The following is a 17,296-nucleotide window of genomic DNA, read 5'->3' on the forward strand; positions in this document are numbered from 1 at the left end:
AGAACCCATCGACCATCACTCCTCCTTCATTGCCATTTCATCCTCTTCCTCCTCTCTGGTTATTCCCATTCTTGAGCTCCATGAATTCAGTGTCTGGTGTTCTGTGCTCTGATCCCAGCGATGGTTAGAGCAGGTCTGAGAGTGCCTTAAATAAGTATGGGCCTGGCAGTGAGCATGTCCTAAGTCACTGGGGCTGGAATGTGAGTGCTTTGAGATTTCATGGGCTAGGAGGCGAGAAAAGCTGAAGAAATATGTGGTTACACAAAAAATTATTTGATCTTGTGTGGACCCCAGAATTGGGACAGGTTAAAGGTAAAGTGCCTTCACCTAGTTTGTCTAGTGGGTGAGTGGACACCAAAATGTAGTTGCCAGAATCTCAGCGGTCTTGAAAAAAATGACATGGATGTTTATCCAAGTTTCGGTGCTAGCTGCAGGTGGAAGACTGTATTTACTTCTTTTTGATGAAGTTGACCGCATTGATGCATATATTGCTACGGTTTCCTGAAAGAGGTTGAAGATACGCATAGGGATAGCAGCAATCCCAAGTACCAGTGTTCAAAAGTCTGTGCTCTCCCTGCACTTTTGCTCCTATGTTTGTACATCAAACCACCTGCAGGTTTAGAAGAAGCGCACTACCACTTTAGGTCTACAAGCTAAACACCATTCTCTCCTAAAACCTTGTTGGAGTACCTCGTGCCGACAGAATGCACAGCTAAGATGTTGCTGCTCTTCTTGGGTTTGAGTCAAAGGGGTTCGGGGCATCTCTTAGTTGATCCATAGCCAGCATCTGCAACCAGTTGACCAGCTATCATCTGTGAAAATGTTCTCTTGTCTGGAGCCATTTACAGATGAATGACGCCAGTGGGTCCACCTACTAGTAAGTCTGGCTGCCCATACTAGTGGTCAACAGCAGATCTGTCTTTCAGCAGCTTGATACAGTTCCCATTAGTCTGTACAACATTGTGTGTGGTTAATTAGTGAATTATACAAGTACTTCCCAGGGTTTCTTATCAAAACCTGTAAATGTTTTGGTTTGTTTCTAATGTTTGAGATATTTGAATGAAATCTCTTAATTAAGAAAACTCCCCTCTCTCATGTTGGACTGTATAGCTGAGACAGTAAGTCGCCTAGATATGTTGAGCAGATTGGTACCAAAATAATTATTAGAACTACTTCTCAGCCCCAAAAGTAAGTTTTGCTGCCTCATTCTGGAGTCCCAAGTGCCCTCTGTTTCATACATCATTTTTGTAGGTAAAGATAGCCAAAGTTGTGGCGATGGGGGTTAGTGATCAAAAGAGATAAGAATTTGCAAGATACTTGTAGCTGAAAGAGATCTTTTGCATCAGTTAGTGGCAAAATAAAAGGACTCAGATCCATGAAGACACCAGGATTTCTCATATCCTTTTCCAGATGGTGGCTGTGTATGAAAGACCTAGGGTCCTTGATATGTACCAAATAATGACTAATGTTTGTTGGAACATTTGAATCTTTACAAATGCTTTTGCAGCCATTCTTGCATTTAAATCTCCCTTTTGGCTACAGCTCGGTGATTCCAGCATTTTCCCTCTGGAATGTCTAATGAATGTCCTTGGTGGCCAGTTGGTGCCAGATTTTCAAGCTGTTGGATTATTGTTTTATTAAAATGTTATCTCATATGGATATTCTGAGAATATGGCATGGATTTAGCTTATTGGGACTATGTTGGCTGTGCTATGGATGGAATTCTGGGTGTGTTCACCAAATAGATTCAAAGATCTTGGTTAAAGTATGTTTTATATCTGTATTTTTACACATGCTTTTCTGGTATACATTGTGAAGGGGTATACAGGACTATTGGTCCTTCTCCACACCACACAGTGAACTTAGCAGCGGTATGTATTTTAATTTCTTGTGCAATATCTGTTATTATGTTCGAGTGACATTATCTCTCAGTTCTAGTATTGGTGCTATCCCTTCTGCTCTGGACGTCCTAACATTGTTCAAAAGACTAAACTGCTCAAGTGCTCTAAACAGAGTAAACAGAATGATAACTGTTTTCTTGCATGGATTTAGAACTTGTTAAACATGGACAAGTCGAAGATATAGCCTGCTTTCTATGAGTGATTTAAAGGTGCCTCAATTTTTTCAGTTTAAATAATTTTTATTGATTTTTATAAAATAACAACACTACAACAAAGAACACCTACAGCCCTTGGCCGGTGGCTGAGCATTTGGTTCATATTCAGTAGGTGGTAAATAGTTAAAATAAATAAATAAATAAAAGATTTATTAAGCAAAAAAACAATGAGGGAGGGGGAGACGTTGAGGAGAGGGAGTGGGGGGGAGCGTTGCTTTCCTGACTTGCAGGCACCTCCAAAAGATTACTTGCGGTCTAGTGTGTGCATTAGGTTCAGTAGCTGTCAGGCGTAGAATCCGCAGGCATCGGGGGCATGTTAACTCACGAAACTCATCTACCAAATACGCTATGCATGGTTGCCACAACTTATCAAACCGGGGTAGTTGCTGTTCAGCCACTGCCATCAACTTCTCCATTCCCAGGACCTCCCACACTTTATGCAACCAATCCTGATGTGTGGGTATCTTATCTGTTCCCCACCTAGCTAGAAAAAGCTGCTTAGTTGCCCTCAGGGTGAGGGTGATGGCTTTGCCCCTAGGCGATTTCAACTGGTAGGTGAGTGGGTTAGGAAGTCACAGCAATATGTAACTGGGGAATTTGGGTATGTCTGTGTCGAACAGTGTGTTAATGGCGGCTAAGACCCCTGCCCAGTATTCTTCTATCTTGGGACACTGACATAGGGTCTGTGAGTGTGCCCTGATGTCCGCATTCGTCAGCACAGCCCGCCCTCACTGGGATCCCACTTAGCCACTCTTGTTGGTGTGTGATACCAGTAGTGAGCTATTTTGAGTAGCCTTTCTTTACCGGTGGTATTGAGGGTAAATGTTCGCGCCCGGTGTAGGATGTCACTCCACTCTTTGTCAGAGAAAGGGCGTTTGCATTCTTTTTCCCGTCTAGCCCTGGCGGGCGAAGGCAAGGGGCGCACAGGCTGCATCAAGAATGCATATATGTCTGACAACAGTTTCTTGTCAGAGCTCCCTGTAGTGAGCCACTTCTCAAAAGGCAGTAGGGGTCTGCTGGCGTGGGGTTGAATCCACTGTTGAGTGACCCAATGTACTACTGCCAAGTATTGCCATTTTGCCGAGTTTGGGAGTGGATATTATGTCTGTAGTTTGGCAAAATCAGTGAGCCCGTCCGTGTCAAATAGGTCCCCCACCTGTTTGCAATTGGCATCCTGCCATACCTTAAAGCCCGAGCCCTCCAATGCCGGAGAGAAGTCCAGGTTGCCTATCAGCTGGATCTGCGGGGATATCAGAGTGGAGAGGTTGTGTCTCCGCTGTACCTTGTCCCAGACTCCGTGTCGATCTTGTGTCCGGTGAAATGTGTACACCCGTCGGTGTATGGGGCATGGGCAGCCACAGCACTTTCCAGATGTGTATTCTCGCAATGGCTTGGTCTATAAAGCACCAGTGTTTTTCGGTGAGCGTGCGGAACCACTCTACCATGTATCGTAGTGTGGCTGCCTGATAGTACTTGGTGATGTTGGCGACCCCCAGCCCCCCTCCGCCACCACAAGGAAAGCTTGTGACCTAGACATTCTCGCCCTTTTACCTTCCCAGATGAAGTCCCAAATCTGATAGAGACTACTAGCCGCAGATTCCTTAACGTAGAATTATCCCCAGGCGTGAGACTGTATCCGGAAAACTTTTTGCCCAGTATCCCTGCGCGCCAGGGGCACGGCATCACGCGACTCCGCCCTGATGTCCACGTACCTTACGTCAGCGAGGTCACATAAGACCCACCCCGGCGTGCCTACGTCGGTTTTTTACTTTTCCACGTTCAACGCGGATTCGGATCGCGCTCCTGGCCTGTTTCGGGCATTTCCCTTGTTGCGTGTGTGTGGGAACAGTGTGCGAATGCCTTCGGGCTTTAAGACGTGCTAGTCTTTTGCGCGCCAGATCTCGGCGACGGATCCTCACCCCAGATGCATGTGGGAGAACACCACGAATCCACTGATTGTGAGGCGTGCCAGCAGATGAAACCGAAGTCCCGGCGGGAGCACCGGATGAAACTTCTTTCAGCCCGCATGTCCAGGTCGGCATCGTCACCACGCCAGGCCCCTGCAGAGGGTTTCAGGAATCGCCGCCTCCTTCATCGTCCTTCTCCCAGTCCGCAAGAGCGTCGCTCACCTGTCGGGAAGTGTCACAGTTTGTCCCCGGGGGCTGGTTCCCAGCTTGTTGGGTGTGCGGGCTCTCCACGGGTGGCGCGGCCCCTCGTGTCGTCCCCCTATCCACCATTTCCCAGAGTGGGGGCGTCTAGAGCCCAGATGGATACATAGGCGGCGGCCTTCCAGGCCTTGCTGGCTTCTCCTCCTCCTCCTTCCCCTCCTGGGACGTCTGCGTATCCCTTTGCCGTGTGCGGGGCCCTCTGCGGCGTCGCCGGTGGTTCCAGCCCCGGCGCCGACTGGCTCGGATCCAGGTTCGGAGGATGTGGTGCCATTGGGGTGCGGCCCTTCGTGGGTCCCTCCTTCGGACCATGGCGCCTCTGCTTCGCCACAAACTCCTGCAGAAGTCCCTGTGGTGTCACGGGATGTCGCTGGGGCTCAGGTTGCATCCCCGAGTCCCCCTCGGCCCTCTGGATAGGGGATGGCCTCGTCCGAGGTGACGCAGCTTAGGCGCCGGCGGCTGCTGGCCCTGGCGGCTCCACAGGGGCTGGCGGAGAGCCCTTCTCATCCTGTCGCGGGCCGAGGCTGGCGGGTGACACCTTGTTCATCCCTGGGTCCCTCTTTGGCCTCCCTTAGCCTTGCCCTCGTTTCTCCTGCTGCTTGACGGCGGGCTGCCTCTCTTCTTGTCTTCCTGTAATCCCTCTAGGGTTGAGGGTCTTTTGGATGCAGGGGTTCCCCTTGCCTTTGGGGACAGGGTTCTTCCCTGTCCATTGGTCTCGTCCCTTGTGGGACTTTCTATTATGTCCAGGCTGGTGGGGTCCTCTCGCAGACCCTCCTCCCACTTGGGTATGGCTAGGGTATCTATTCTACGTTAAGGAATCTGCGAACTGCAAGTAACTCTTCAACATCGTGAAAGAGCTCTCCAACCCCAACGCCGGAAACAACGACATCACCCCATCGCAAGAACTCTGCAACTCCCTCGCCTCCTACTTCCACAACAAGATCGCGGACATACACAACAGCTTCAACACCCAACCGACGAACGCCACGCCCGACTCAACCGAACCACAGCCCCCCACCACCACCCTCCGCGCCTGGACTCCTATCAGCACCGAAGACACCGTCCGCACGATGAACTCCATCCACTCCGGATCTCCGACCGACCCTTGCCCTCACCACGTCTTCAACAAGGCCGACGCTGTCATCGCACCCCACCTGCGGGACATCATCAACACCTCATTCGACACCGCCACCTTCCCTGAGAGCTGGAAGCACGCCGAACTCAGCGCTCTACTCAAGAAACCAACAGCGGACCCCACCGAACTGAAGAATTACCGCCCCATCTCGCTCCTCCCGTTTCCAGCCAAAGTCATCGAGAAGACCGTCAACAAGCAGCTGGCCGCCTTCCTTGAGACGAACGGATCCCTCGACCCCTCACAGTCTGGCTTCCGAGCCAACCACAGCACCGAGACCGCCCTCATCGCTGCCACCGATGACATCCGAACCCTGATGGATAACGGAGAAACAGCGGCGCTCATCCTCCTAGACCTCTCCGCGGCCTTCGACACCGTCTGCCACCGCACCCTAGTGCAGCGCCTCTACAACGTCGGAATCCAGGAGAAGGCACTGGAATGGATCATCTCCTTCCTCGACGGAAGAACCCAGAGAGTCCGCCTACCTCCGTACAAATCAAAGGCCACCGAAGTCATCTGCGGCGTACCCCAAGGATCCTCGCTGAGCCCAACCCTCTTCAACGTCTACATGAGCCCCCTCGCGGCCATCGCACGCCAACACAACCTGAACATCATCTACGCCGACGATACCCAGCTGATCCTCTCCCTTACCAACGACCCCGCCGCCGCCAGAGCCAACCTCCACGAAGTAATGAAAGAAGTAGCCGAGTGGATGTCGACCAGCCGCCTGAAGCTGAACTCGGACAAGACGGAAGTCCTCATCCTGGGATCCTCGCCCTCCGCCTGGGACGACTCCTGGTGGCCCCCCGCCCTGGGAACTGCACCCAAACCGACAGACCACGCACGCAACCTGGGCTTCATCCTGGACTCCTCCCTCTCCATGACCAAGCAAGTCAACGCAGTCTCCTCGTCGTGCTTCAACATCCTGCGCATGCTACGGAAAATCTTCTGGTGGATCCCCACCGAGACCAGGAAGACTGTCACCCAGGCCCTCGTCACCAGCCGACTGGACTACGGCAACGCCCTCTACGCCGGAACCACCGCCAAGCTCCAGAAGAGACTCCAACGGATCCAGAACGCCTCAGCCAGACTCATCCTCGACATCCCACGACACAGCCACATCTCCGGACACCTAAGAGACCTGCACTGGCTCCCGGTCAACAAGAGAATCACCTTCCGTCTCCTCACCCACGCACACAAAGCCCTACACGATCAAGGCCCGAGCTACCTCAACAACCGCATCAACTTCTACGCTCCCAAACGACACCTCCGATCAGCCAGTCACGCCCTCGCCGCCGTCCCCCGCATCCAAAGAACGACAACAGGAGGAAGGTCCTTCTCCTACCTGGCTGCCAAGACCTGGAACTCTCTCCCGACCGACCTGCGCCTGACCCAAGACCACCTCGCCTTCAGGAAGAAGCTCAAGACCTGGCTGTTCGGGCAGTAGCAGCACCCCCCCCCCTAGCGCCTTGAGACCCTCCGGGTAAGTAGAGCGCTCTATAAATGTCTATGATTGATTGATTGATAGTAGTCTCTATCAGATGTACAAGTTACTTATCTTCGGGAACGATGTATCTGGTAGAGACTATTCTAGCCGCAGATTCCTTCACAACCCGCCCTTCCTCCCCGTTCTGTGAGGACCTTTGGCTTGGTCTTCTGCCCTCGCCTCCCTGTGGGAGGCTATGTCTTCTGTGAGTGCATTCTTTCGCCCTTTAGGAGCAGGAAGCGAAGCTGTTTATGTCCTGTGCAAGGGAGCACGCTAGGGGGCATCGGAGTCCAAGGACACTCCCTAAGGACCAGGGTGAGGTCCGGATGTCCATCTTGCCTCCTCTTATTCCAGAAGGTCAAAGTGTAGATGTAACTCTTCACCTCGTACTTCACCCCCCAGCTCCATCCTCTCCAGAGCTGGAGTTAGTGCCTTTGTCCCTTAGGATCTCCAGCATTGGCACTGGCAGCCTCTCACAGTACCTCTGACAATGCCAGCATGCTCCAAGTTACCAGGACAGATCCAGCCTTCTTGTTTTCAGTGATTCTGAACATTCTCTGGAGAGTGGCATCCCCCTCTGGTGTGCTAGTCCGCTCCAGAGGACTATATGGGGCTCTGCTCGACATCCCTTGTCCAGCTCCAAGTGTCCCTCTGGTGCTGTATGTATTCCTCTCAACACCGCCAGGGCTCAAGCCAATGTCAGGAACCTTGATGGAGTTGCCACCTTCTATGTTGATTCAGACTCTGATCTCAGTGCCACTTTCGGCAGCTGCCCGGTCTAAGTGCTGTTGGGGTCTCCACCACCTCCTCAAGAATCTGTACTGCCACCTTTCTAGGGTAGGAAATCGAGACAAGAGGCTCAGGACCACCTGGAGAAGAATATCAAGATGCATCCATTGCCCATAGTCCGTACTGGAACACAATCTATACACTTTTTAGCTCCAATTTAGACTAACAATCCCCAGATGGCCTGGTGGACATTGATGGCACTAAGCCCCTACCCTCCTTTGAAGCATCAGATCATTTGGCCCTTATCACCAGATATTGACATGTATCCAACCCTTGACCCAGGGCCAACAAACATGGCATCCTTTTAAGCCTTTACTCAAGTCGGGTACAGTGTTTGAGCTTCCTCTCTCCTTAGTTTAACACAAGTTTAATATACTAACTGATGTGCTGCAGTTGGTTGCGTCTGCTTTTAGAACCTCGTCTCCCCTATTAAAAAAACTATTGTGGAAGCTGCCAAAGAGCTGTGGTCTAAGCACACCTCATGCCAGTGGTGAGTCGAATCATCAGGCCAGCTCCTGGAGACACCACTTTCTTGTCTCTTTGTCCTACCCCAAAGTTTAGAGTTGCAAGCATCCTCCACAACCCTAAGACAGGGAGTTGAACAAAGCTGGAGAAAGTGGGGAAAAAAGCTTTTTCTGCAGGCAGCCATGTGCTCGGTTGCTTGAATGTGACTTGTTTATTGTGACACTACTCCCATGCCTTTTGGGATATGGCAGTGATGGTGGTCTACAACTTACCTGAGCATCTCAGGTGCCACTTTGCAGAGGTGTTTTGTGATGGGCAGGATGCTTCCTGCCTCATAATCAGGGGAGGCGTGGATACAGTTGAATGCCGGTCCAGAGCTTTAAGTTTTTCCTTTGCATTAAGATGACATCCCTGGCTGCACTCAGCAGGGTTCTCCCCAATGTTAAGAACACGCTCATGGACACGCCCTTTGACGGTAAGCGCCTCTTTGTTCAGAAAACAGATGCAACACTGGAACTGTTCAAGGAAGTTCAAGACACTGCAAGATTGGGGCTGCAGCCATCAACAAAAGACTTTTGTTCCTTTCATAGACCAAAAGCCTTTACTAAGAGTTTACAGTTCTGGCATTGCCAATCTATTCTGGCTGGCCAACTAAAGCAAAGCCCCCTTTTTCGGCATTACAAGGGTGGAGGCAACGGACACTGCCATCTAGATCAGCCTTCCTACTCCTGCTCCACACCACCAAGGAAGTTGCAGTAGTTCATCGGTGAAGGAGCACATTCTGCTGGTGGGAGGATGGGTATAATTTTTTCTGCAGCTTGGATGGCCATAACTGCAGACCAGTGGGCCCCAAAGGTTGTGTAATAGAGGCACGCCTACTCTTCCAGCTGCACCCCCACTGTGTCTGTCTACAGAATTCCCTTCCATCCGAGGTCTATCTACCAATCCTGCAGCAGTTAGTGGCAGTCCTACTGCAGAAGGGATAGTCAGAGCATGAAATTATGCTGGGGGAACTATTCTCGTTAGTTCCTGGTTCCCGGGAAGGACACCAGTAACCTTCGTCTGATCCTAGACCCCAGGCTCCAGAACTGTTCTCTGCACAATGGAAAGGTCAAGATTCTGCCCCTGCCTCAGGTCCTTTTGTTGCGGGATTTGGACTCTGGATGTTAAATGAATAGTGTCCCTCAACCTGTAGGATGTGTGCTTTCATATACCGATCCTGCGGTCGCACAGGAAGTCCCTGTGGTTTGTGATGGAGTTCACTCACTACCAATTTACAGTTCTTTGTATTTTTCTTCATTCTTCACCAACCTGATGGTGGTGGTTGTGGCCTATCTTAGGAACTCTGGGATCGTGGGGCACCCATAGAGAGAAGGGCCACAGCATGGTCCCTCTGTCTTTCTGCATCCACGTGGCAGTATGCCTAGGAGTTTCATCTCTTTTGAGACCTCAGAAGGGGCTTGGTGCAAAGACAGTGCCACTGTCCACAACATCAGAATCCCCTGTCCTTTTGAGTGTGTAGGAAGGGGATCTGGCTGACATTGTCCAGACCCCCAGTGGCAATGCACTGACCTATCCCCTACCCCCCCCCACCCCACTATTGCCACAGCTCCGCTTTTGTTTGCCCTCTCCAGCACATACCCACCATGTGGGAGGCCGTATAAGGTATTACCTCCACAGGTGGCAGGGCATCACATCTGACAGATTTGTACTTTAAGTACTATAGCAAGAATAGGTCCTACCAATCGTTCTCACTTTGCCACATATTCTACCTGTACCAGAGCGCATGTTAGAGGACTACTTGTCCATTTTACAAAAGGAATCCAGGCTCTCTTGGACACTAGAGCCATCAAGAGAGTCCCATCATTAGAAATAGGGACTGAATGCTACTCCCTTCATTTTCTGGTGCTGATGAAAAACGGAAGTCTACGTCTTTTCTTAGATATTGACCCTCTCAATTTGTTTCTGAGAAAGGACTAATTAATGATGCTCACGTTGACCCAACTTCTATTTGCACTGGATCCAAACCACTGAATGATGGCACTGGACCTGCAGAACATCCATTTCCACATCCCCATCTGCAATCAACAAACGTTACCTTCAGTTCAAGGGGGGCCCGAAGCATTTTCAGCTTGTTGCGCTCAGCCTTATTATTTCTCCTTGAGTGTTCACGAAAGTGATGGTGCTGCTTGCAGCACATCTTCAGAGGTTAGCAATTTCAGTTTTCCTCTACCTCGACGAGTGGCTATTAAACGTGAGCTTGCCACAGACTGTCGCAGACCATCTCCAGACGACAGCGCACTCCTCACATCTTTGGGGTTCTCTGTCACTGTGCCGAAGTCACAACTGACTCCTTTGCAGAGACTCAAGATCATCAGGAATGTTCTGCATGTCAATGCAATTTTGAGCCTTCCCTCCAGTTCAACAAGTCCAGAAGACATTTGGGCTATGATCCCAATGTTTTAGACTTGCCCTCGGTCTCAGTGAAAATGACTCTGAAACGTCTTGCCCTCTTCGCCTTCTGCATCTTGCTGGTGACCTACACAGATGGCACGTAAGGGCTTTGCAGTGGTATCCAAAGTCTCAGTGGGTTCAGCACTTATGAAACCTGATGGATTCCATCAAGGTATTGGAGGAGATGGCTAAAAACCTGCAGTGATGGCTACTTGACTGCACTTGGACCGACGCAGACCTCTCTGCTTACCCCACCGAGAGGTGATGTCGGTGACGGTTGCATCACTGTTGGGTTGGGGAGGTTATCTTGGAGAGGTGGAGCTCAGAGTACTCTGGTCCTTTGTGTAGACCCACCTCCACATCAGTCTGTTGGAGTTGCTGGCTATTCGCTTGGCATTAAAGAACTTCTTAACATTTATCAAAGGAACACTGGTCCAGGTCTTTAGTGATCACACCAACGCCATGTGATATTGCAGCAAGCAGGGCAGAATGGTGTCCTCAATCCTCTGCCAGGACGTCTTATGCCTCTAGAACTTGCAGAGTCAGCTGGGAATCTCTCTGGTCGTGAACCACCCTGTGGGATCTGTAAGCAACAGGGCTGACCAACTTAGTTGGCGACTTCTCACAGATCACAAATGGCAGCCGCATCTGGAGACAGAGCAGCACTTCTTCCAGTAATTGGGAGAACCCTGGCTCCCACTGAGAACGGACAAGTGTCAATACTTTTGCACATTAAAGTTCCCAAGAAGGCTCTTTCTTGGTGATGCATTATGCTTAGAGAGGAGCTTGGGACTCCTGTATGCTTTCCCACTCTACCTCTGGACCCAGGTCATCCTAGTGGCTCCAGATATGGCCAGGAAAGCGTGGTACTCTGAACTTCTGGGCATGAGCATCTGTCCTCCAATTACACTACTGCTTCAGGAGGATCTGCTGTCACAATAGCAGGGCAAGGTGCTGCACCCTGTCCTGCGCAACATGCACCTCAATGCATGGAGATTGAACAGTGACAGTTGACTTCATTCGATGTCCCTTCCGAGGTAGGGGATGTTATTCTGACAACCAGGTGTCCATCTATGAAATCTATTTATGCTGAATTCTGGGACAAGTTTGTGGCCTGGTGCAATTCCTGCCACACAAACCCATTGCAAGCAAAATTGTCAGATGGTCTGCTTTTTGTTCTGCCTGGCCCAGCAAGGGCTTTTCTTGGGCACTGTTAAAGGTACTTGTTGGTCCTTTCAACTTTTCTACATTTACTGTAAAACCGTCCTTGTATTAATCATCCTTTGTGATATATTTCCTTAAATGCCTGGTCCACTCAAACATTTTGTAATGCTGCTGTGCGGCCTTAATGTGGTCCTCGCCTTCTTTACGTGTATTCCATTAGAGCAGATTCACAGCTGTCCCTTGAGGCTTCAGACTCTCAAAATCGTCTTCCTCATAAGGATAACCTCACATTGTCATGTGAGTGAGCTGTAAGCCGTCTGTTCATCCACCCTATTTCGTCTTTTTCTAGACAACCTAGTATTGCACACAAAGAGCAACATTTCTACTGACAATCCATCATTCTTCCGGCCTTCTTTGCTCATCCTGAAGAGATTGGAGATGTTATATCATTCGTACCAAAGACTATTGGGTGGACAATTAGCTCATGGTTGTGAGAAAGTGCCCTCTTTCTGCATGGTTGCTCCCTCTTTTTGCTGAATTGCTGATGTGCTTTTACTGAGTGTTCCTTGTGCTCCTGCTAATCAGGTACCCAGGGCCTATGTTCTTTCCCTAAAACTGCATTGAAGCCTAAACCCAATTGGCATCTCTGGCCACAGGTCAGCCCCTGGTAAATGGTACCACAGGTACCCAGGGGGCTGTGACCAGAGAAGGCCTCTAAGGGCTACAGCACGTATTGTGCCACCTTTAGAGGTCCTGTACCATTACACCCACACACTACCTCTGCAGGCAGCGTGTTTTGGTGCATAACAAAGTGAAGAGTCGACAAGGCACACATCTCTGTGTGCCATGCCTACAACCCACTGCCCTGGCATAGGGCAGTCACCCCTCTAGCTGGGTGCACTATACCAGTGGTGATGGTACAGGTGCATACGCCCTGTACCCCCACAGTGTCTAAGACCATTCTTAGACATTGTAAGTGCAGTGCTGCCATTAAGAGTATATGGTGCTGGGAGTTTGTCATTACGAACTCCACAGCACCATAATGGCTACACTGAAAACTGAGAAGTTTGGTATCAAACTTCTCAGCAGATTAAACCCACACATATGCCAGTGTGGGATTTAATGAAGAATGTGCACAGAGGGCATCTTAGAGATGCCCTCTGAAAACTAACCACCCACTAGTGTCCAGGCTGAGTGACTGCTTTCAGCTGGCACTACCTGATATGCTTCTGGACCCCTGGGTCGAGAGCCTGCTGCTCTCTGGGGCCTGAAACAATGCACATCCCAGGATGGGCAGGGTTCACGAAGGGGAAGCTTCAAAGGCTTTGTGAGCTTCCCCAGGCCACTTGCTGCTCTCAGCAACTGGTCCCCACTGGTTCTGACCCCCACTTTGGGCAGGAGAACCGGCGGGAAAAACAAGTGAGGAAGAGAGGTGTGCCCACCATGGCCAACTCCACCCCTCAGGAGGTGCAGCTGAGGTGAAGCACAACTCTTAGTCCCAGACATCCTGCAGATGGGGGGACTCAGCCAACCTGGGACTGGCTCATGCCCACCTCCCACTGGAGGGTGGCATAAAAGGGGGTGTACCCACCCCAGGGAAGGGACCCATTGGTCCCTACCTTTTACCTACCTGTAACGCCCCTATATTTAGTATTTCGGGCACCCCTGAAGCTTGCTTCCTAGGACCAGAAGAAACTACAAGAAGAAGAAGGACCGAGCAGCTGTGCAGCAGCTAACAAGAGGAAGACTCCCACTGACTTGGCACCAGCCCTTCCGGCCTGTCTCCACCTCGAACCTGCTACTGCGATATTCCTGTGTGTCCTGCAGCCAGCAACCTCGAAAACCCCAGAGGACCTGCCTGCCAACCACAAAGACTTTGTCTCCCGTGAACACCGGATTTGTTCATCTGCAAACTCTGGCCCCGGCCAGAAACCGCGAATTCGCACCACTCTGCACCCGCCGTCTACGGCCCGAGCGGGCAAACACCAAGAGGAGGTCCCCCCGGCAATCCCGTCCCGAGATCTGCGACCCTTGACCTGCCTCCAGCAGACACCTGCAGCCTAAATCCAGAAGGTCCCCCAACAACGACCTGGAGCTGGTAAGAAGATCCGACCCTAAAAGGCAACCCTGCACCTGACGCCCCAAGGCCTTGGGTGGCCAAACCGACAGTGCCTAACCAACCCCCAACGTACCTCTTGAAGGGGTGGTTGCACCCAGAAGACCTTCGTCCCGAGCCTGCAGTGCTTTTGCGAACCGGAGACTCCCCATTGACAGCCTCAGGGCTTCTGACACCAAAACAGCACCCGGCCGCCCCAGTGCCGCTGAGGGTGTAACTTTTGTGCTGGCCTTAACCCCCATTTGTCCTGAGCTTAAGTCCAGGAGCTTTGCTCCCACAACCCAGTGGCCTGCTCGTCAGCAGCCACCAACCGAAGGCCCCCTATCCCCTTTTGGATAACATTAGGCCTCAGCACTGTGCACCCGGCTGCCCTAGTGCCTCTGAGGGTGTTCGTAGAGTGCATCCTTGACCCTGGGGAACCTCTGAGTCTACTCCCTGAACCTCAACTCCAACTACCGAACACTTACCTCAAAACCGATAACACTATTTTCCTACATAGGATAACATTGACTGTTTTTCTGTGAAAAGTTTCAAAGTGTGGAGTTTGAAAACCTAAAGAAATTCTTTAAAATTGTACTGTGTAACAAAAACGATTTTACTTACCTGTTTACAGGAAATGTCTCAGAGTAGTATTCAGGTATACTACTCTGTGTAACAAAAGTAATCTCAAAAGTAACTTACCAGTAATCTTACTGAAAATCCCATTCAAAGTATATGTATATGTACTGAAAAGCCTTGCATTATCAGTAACACTACTGTAATCAAATCAAAGTACATTTAAATTTACAATCTAAACTGTGTTACAATCTGTATATTTACTGCAAAGTACTTATCACTTACCTGTGCCAGGCTTGCTTGGTCCAAGGAAATAAAATAGCTAAAAGAATATTTTTATACAAAAACAATTGGGCTGAAGTTCAGTCTTTGAGTGTGTGAATTCATTTGCTGACTAGTTTGTACAACACATGCTTAACACTGTCCTCTGATACTGCCTTACTGCTCGAACACACTACCACAAATAGAGAGTGAGGTGCTATCTAACTTTCCCTCTGCCTACCTATGGGGTTCCACTGGACTCTGTGCACATTATACTTCACTGTGGTATAGTATATACAGAGCCAGCTTCCTACATTGTTGGGGTTTCGAAAGAAGCAAAAAAGGGCAAGGCAGTGCAGAACAGGGCAATATAAAGGTGTATTCTTCTCTGTATATGCACTGGCTAAAAAGCTGCCTCCGAAAGATGTGATAGCTCATTCGAAAAGATAGAAGTCTGCTACCACTGCGTTGGCATGCGGTGTGACTGGTCTGGACATTTGGGCATCAGTCCTTAAGTTAACAAGGCATTACTGCCTTCCCAGCCAGGTCTGATGGCAAGGGTATTTGCCCACTCAGACCTGCAGGATTTTCTGATTTGAGCCATTCCATGGATACTTGAGCTTTGGAGGTACTGCTTTGGCATATCCACAAGGTGTGGAATTTGCGGTTAGAACTATCCATCGGAAGAGCAAATTACTTACCTTTGGTAACGTCCTTGCTTGTTGATAGTCTAACTACATATTCCTCACTGCTCTCTCTTCTCCCCATTTTGCGGAATGGGCTCATGTTCACCACCCATAAAAAGATTCCAGATTAGAGACTTGCTCACTGTCATATCTCTGTGTCCGATAATGCAGCCAGAGTCAAGAAAGAATCTGATTTCAGTGCATGATGCTGGTGACTCCAGCCTCCCTTCTGGGGCAGGACAAAGCTGACCCGGAGCCGCACGATGCCACCTACCGGCATGCAGGATCAATCCCAAGTAAAATCTCTGAATCTTGCCTGGCGCCTGGGGATATTCACAAGGTGAAGAATCTGCAGTTAGATAGAGTATCCACTAGAAAGAGCGTTAACGAAGGTAAGTAATTTGTTCGTACGTTGCATGTTAATGTTACTCATTTTTAATGTATTTTTTATTAACAACATTTAAATTGTGACCTTTGTAAGTTCTAGGGTTAGTGTGCATTTAAATGTCATTGGTTATGGATTGCAAGTCAAATTTTTTTTAGGAAAGAAATGATTTCTAGAAGAAATCATGGTCAACATATTGATGTTCAACTATCTATTTTCGCAGTTCAAGAGTTGAGGAAATATTACAATTCTGAGGGCTGCAAGTGAGGGGGCCAGTCATAAATAATTCCAAAGGGGTAGACGAACAAGGAGAAACCTTATGTAAGAGTAATTGTAATTATGTTTATTACCCCTGCTGAGGCATTGAAACCGTTTTATGCCGGACAGCACTCTGGACCAAACGGTTAGTGGTTAGCCATTGTTTATTGGGATTGGGGTTATTTTTATGTGCTCAAACAAACCATTCCATGCATTCACTTGTTTCTTTGTGGCAGATTAAATTAAAAATGAGTTAGCTGTGATCATTAAAGGGGGCGGTGGTGGTATGTGAGCTCATGCAGATGGTTGGTGGGCTTATTAGGTGAGCTAGACGACAAGCGTTTGTGGTGTAAGTGACTTGTGGGCAGTTTGCAGAAATACAATAATAGAGACCAAGGCAAACGTGCAAGTGACAGAGTAGGTTGAGCTCAGAGAGAGGAGGCATGCAGAGGATGGAAGGGAAGGAGAGGGCAATTGGAAAGAAAAGGACAAGAGATGAACAATGTAAGAAAATACATAGTAACACATGCTAACATTGTAATTGCTAAGTGGATGATGCTTATGCTCTAGTTTGGCTCACAGCATTAATCACAACAAGCAAAGAGGGATCTATTATGGTGTGTTTGGTTTCCATGGCTCCAGATGGATAGTGAGTGTGAGAAGTTGGCCTGATATATAGTGCTCACTATTCTAGTGATCACTCTGTATCATTCCAAACAACCCTTATTGATGATTGGTTGTAAGTCAACCTTATAGACCAGCTATCCTAGTAGCGTGGGCAAGAGCAGTCTTTAGGCTAAACTCTAGAGGGCGTGTTAAGGCAGCTGTTTTACCATCACATATACCCCTTGAACACCAAGTGAAAGGACACCACACAAGTTGTTATAAAAATAAAGGATATTTATTAATAACAAGTCTACCCTGAACTCTTTATGAGTCAGGGAGCTAGGCACAATACAAAACTCTTACGAAAATACTGCAAGTTGCACAAATAACACAAATGCCCGAGGGGCACGAAAAACCATATACTCTAAAAGTGGAATGCGAAATACTAGCAGGTAAGTAACACGATCCAGAGGCTTCAGGACCGCTAGGACTACCTTACTGAACCCTCAGGTTAGGAGCAGGAGGCCTAGGGAACCCGGGTGCAGAGTGGGAACTCTTACGCGGGATGCGGGACAAAGTCTATGGATGCTAGTAATTCTAAAGTTACTGTTTCTGGACGAATGCGACTAGGTAGACTAAAAATTAAAAAGGATCTGGA

At 49.3% G+C, this 17,296-nt stretch overlaps 1 protein-coding gene across 8 annotated transcripts in view; it reads left to right on the top strand.

Annotated features, from left to right (window-relative positions):
* DOCK6 (dedicator of cytokinesis 6) overlaps positions 1-17,296 on the top strand; it is a 439,831-nt gene that overhangs the window by 189,718 nt on the left and 232,817 nt on the right. The window lies entirely within an intron of this gene.

Source organism: Lissotriton helveticus, chromosome 1_1, assembly GCF_964261635.1.
Source record: "Lissotriton helveticus chromosome 1_1, aLisHel1.1, whole genome shotgun sequence".
NCBI classification, from domain to species: domain Eukaryota; kingdom Metazoa; phylum Chordata; class Amphibia; order Caudata; family Salamandridae; genus Lissotriton; species Lissotriton helveticus.